Here is a 4,676-nt window from a genome sequence, read left to right as displayed (position 1 = left end):
TGCACAGTCATCATCTCCTTCTTGCAGCTCGCCACACCCTAGGGTCTGGCCCCAACTCAGGAGCCCTCCCTTCCTTCGAGGAGGCTAAGCCAGGTTTGTCCAGTGCAGCTCAGGGCTCAGGATCTCCTGGGGCTTCGGGGTGTGGGTAAGACCCTACCCTGAGAAGTTGGGGAGGGCAGGGCAGAGAGAGTGTCTAGACACCTTCCTAGAAGCAGTCACCATTGGTGACCACTCCATCTTCATGTTTTGGCACTCATGCCCTCCTCCCCCATCCTTTCCCACACCCACCATCCTCTACCAAACCCTTCACTCTTGTCCTTTACCAACATTACCTCCCATTGCGTTGTCTTTCCTCACCCTCCCTGGGACTGCCCTTGGCTTCTGGTAGTGACCGCTCTTCCTCTAGCCTTGCCCGTAGCTCACTGTTCCTGCCCCACACCCAAAGCATGACCCTCACCGGCACCCTGGTCCGGGTGATGCTTCTGTCATGGTTCTTCATTCTCACTAGCTTTGGCCCTGCTTTGTAAGCCATGTTCCCTTTCATACTGCCAGCCCCCCACTTGTGGTGTGATAGGGGATAGGGTAGGGTGAGAGTCCAGACTGGGCCTACAAAGGGAGGAGAAGCTGCCCTCCTCTCCTCTCCCCCAGTGGGAGGAATGAGGGAGGGGTCACCCCGTCCCTGGAGAAAGAACCAAGGGACCAGCCCTAGCACTTCCAGCATCCCCGGCATGTCCTGTCCTAGCTGAGTGGTGCCTTGGGTCTGAGGGGGTTTGCACTGGAAGGGAACGAGGAAGGGTAGAGGCACAAAACCCTTAGTTTATCATTTTATTTTATTTTTTTCAAATATAGAATTTCCAGGAATCACTCATAAGGTTTTATAGGGCTTTACTCCAAATGTGTGTTCCCTGTGGTTGGATTTTTCAGGACATCTTCTCTCCCTGTCTCCCATGATGTTGAAAGTGTGTCCTTGTTTCAGGGAATACATAAGGAGTGTGTGTGTATGTGTGTGTGTGTGTGTGTGTTATATGTAAGCAGATGTGAAGATCTGCTTTACCCAGTTGCACACGCCTCTAAATGGAAATGCACATGTGGATTGTCTCCATGGTCAATCTCATCTAACATCTGCATGAGGCTCTCTACCTTTCAAAGCCCTTTCTTTCATATTCATTCACTTCTTTGAGCCACACAACAACTCTGTTGTCTACACATGCTAGGCATTAAATTCCCATTGTATAGATACGGACTCTGAGGCCCAGGTGATCACACCTAGGGCTTGGTGGCCGAGCGGGACTAGAGCCATATTACATAGAAGGTCCAAGCTAGAAGGGACCTCAGAAATCATCTCATCATTTCATGCCCTTCAGTTCACAGAGGAGAAAAGAAGACTCTGGCCCAGGGATCCCCCAGCAAGTACAGATCAGAGCTGACTCCCTGTGTTATCTCAGTGATATCATGGTGGGCCCACTGTACTGAGAGGAATCTAGTTGGAGTCAGTGGCCAAGCCAAGATTAGAACCCAGACTCTGTGTGTGTGTGTGTGTGTGTGTGTGTGTGTGTGTGTGTGTGTGTGTGTGTGTGTGTGTGTGTTGATCTCTTTGCTTGGACACAAGGGGAAGTAGACTGAGCCATTCAGTGGAACAAGGGCCAAGGCAGTGGGAGACAAAGGGTAGGCCAACCAGAAAAGGCCAGTCCAGTGCCTGGGATGCTTGTCTCCTGGGAAGTCCAACCTTTACCTGTTCCTGCCCTCCCTGAGGTCGTGGCAGTGGGAGCTGACATTCCCAGGATGCCAGCCTAGGAGCCTAGGTTTGATGAACTGCCCTCCTCCCTCATCCCAGGGGTATTTGGGAAGCCCGGGCAGGGGCCTGTTTACTGCCCTAGTCTGTAGCACAGAGAAAAGGTCCCCTTCCTCTCTGTCAGTAGGTACTGATCCTTGGGGAAAGAAACCCCTTTAGCTAAAGTGTTCCCCCTTCTTTTCTTTTCGTTGAAACCACATCAGAAGTTACTAGATCCCTCTGTGTCTCAGCACAGCCCAGGCAGCTGCTTAAACAGGAGTGCCCGAGGGGCTCTGGGAAGCAGCGGTGGCACAGTCTCTCAATTTTGACCCCCAAAAGGGCTGGAGAGGCCCAAGGGGAGGTGGGGTAAGAGAGACAGCAAGTGTCTTCCTGCCTCCTCCCCAGCCCTTCATCTCTGCCCTCCGGCCCCCATCCTTGATTCCCTCCCCCAAGGATGGACCTGTGTGGGGTAGAGCAGGGGGGTCTCCATGCTACTGTTTACCCAGGTTCTTTTGTGTAATATATTTTTTAAAAAGAGTTTGTATTATTTTTTCATACAGGGGCTGTAGGGGTGGGGGGAGTTGGGGGGTGTTGTTTTGAGGGAGAAGGGGTATCTTTTTCTTTCATTTGGGGACCATTTTTTTTCCCACTCTGCCTCAGTTGAGCTTACAGGAAAGTATTAAAACTGTGATGCATTTCTCAGTGCACTTTGGCCTGGAAAGAAAAAAAAAACCTAGAAATGGGATATTTCTTTAAGGAGGTGGGAAGTGCACCCTCCAGACCTGTGATAACACACAATAAAATCCATACTTTCCACCCACCAGTCTTTGCCTTTTGGAAGTGTGTTCCTATTTCTTTGGGTGGGGAGGGCCTGGCCAGGAGAGTTCATGGGCTGGAAAGTTCATAGGATCCTAGCGCTAGAGCTGAGAAGGACCATTGAGGCCAAGTCACCCATTCTATAGATGAGGAAACACTTCCCCTAGGTGGCCCAGGACTCCCAAATTGCAAGTCCCATTCATTACACCAGTGGGGTCAAACTCTAGTAGAAATGGGGGCCGCTGGGCCATAGGTAAAGATCCCTGCAAGCATGTGGAGGCTTACAAAATCACATAGTAACGTCGTGGTTTTATGATATTTTTATTTTGTTAAATATTTCTCAGTTTTCATCTGATCCAAGTTGCACAGTGGGGCCATACCACGGAGGCTACCTCTAACTGCTCCTCCCTTTCAGAGAAAGAAAGGAAGGAAATGTGCACATATTGAGTGCTTACTGTTTTCCAGACTGCTAGGCTCAGGCACAAATACAAGCAAAAGAAGTGCCTGTCTTCAAGGAGCTTACCTTCCAATGGGGATCAGAGGATTCTGGACTTACAACTAGAGGGAAGCTCAAAGGGGCCAAGCCCTTTCTTTTGCAGAAAAGCAAACTGACTCAGAGAGGGCTGTGATTTGTCCTAAGTGAGACAAATACTAAGTAGAAGAGATGGAACTCCAAATCCAGGGCTCTTTGCACTAGACCAGGCTTCGTCTCTCCCCTAAAATAGTTGTGTCCGTTCTGTACCCATCACTGGAGAGTTGATGAAAAATGAGCCCAGTCCCTGCCCCTTGTGGGGCTTCCAACACATACATACTCACGCACACACCCAGAAGGAGGCTTCCCCATTGCTCATCTCACTTGAATGTTACAGTGGTTTTAAGAAGTGGGCTCACCATGTATTGTCATCTACATTTGGTGATCTGAGCAAACTGAGCCCCAGGTGGGAAATGGTTTGCTTTAAACAAGCTTTGTTAACGGTTTTCAGATATTTTCTATTCTTTGGGGTTTTCTTGGCAGAGATACTGGAGTGCTTTGCCATTTCTTTCTCTAGTTCATTTTACAGATGAGGAAACTGAGGCAAACAAGGCTAAGTGACTTGCCCAGGGTCACACAGGCAGTAATGTCTGAGGCCAGATATGAACTCAGGTCTTCCTGACTCCAGACACAACACTTTATCCATCGTGCCACATACCTGTCCATAACATTTAACTATGAAATATTTATGAAAAACAGGTATATGAGAGATACATGGGATCCAGGGAGAAAAATGAAGAGGTTTTTGCAGTCAGAAAGGGAAAAGACGTCCTCCAACCTTCAACCAAGGGAGAATGTGCCTGAGAGCCAGATCTTCTGTGGCCAGACGGACATCCTCCTTCCCAGGATGTTGCCAGTAGGTGGGAGGACTGAATCTGAATTTGATTCTAGAATTCCTGACTTCCACCAAACCCTGAAGAAACCCAGCATGTTCCATGGTCCTTAGGCTCTCTACTGCTTGTCATGGAAGGGGCTGGTGGGAAGGTATCCAAGTCCTCTGCAGATGCTTTGAGGAAATGTTTGCACTTAGAAGGAGACAGACTGGCCAATGTTCATAGGATCAACCATTCAGAGCTGGATGAAGTCACAGAGATCTATCTAATCCAACCCACTCTTTTTACAGAAGGCCCAAAGAGAAATGACTGACCCACGGTCACACAACGTGGCTTATATTTGCAGGAAAGCATATTTATGTGGGTTTGTTTTTCATGCACTGTGGCTTATCCTGAGGTTTTTCCTCTTAAAGATCAGCCTGATCCCAGACCCAGCCCTACTTGGTCACTGTTGGGGCCCTGATTTGGCTCAGAATGAATGTAAATAATAATTGTTTGTGTTATTTACAAAGAAACCCTAAGGGTCTTCCCCTCACAGGTCTATTTTTTTTAAGAGGTCATTCTTTGGCCCCTATATTAAGCCTTAATCATTGAATGGGCACTGCCTCAGCCAAACTGAGACCTTTCCTTGAAAAGGCCAAGGTCCCCCACTGCATGCTGGGCCATCTCCAGTTATCCTGATCCATATCTGGCCACTGGACCCAGATGGCTCAGGAGGTGAAAG

Source organism: Notamacropus eugenii, chromosome 2, assembly GCF_028372415.1.
Source record: "Notamacropus eugenii isolate mMacEug1 chromosome 2, mMacEug1.pri_v2, whole genome shotgun sequence".
Taxonomy (NCBI): Eukaryota; Metazoa; Chordata; class Mammalia; order Diprotodontia; family Macropodidae; genus Notamacropus; species Notamacropus eugenii.
Note: the sequence above shows the minus strand (reverse complement) of the source record.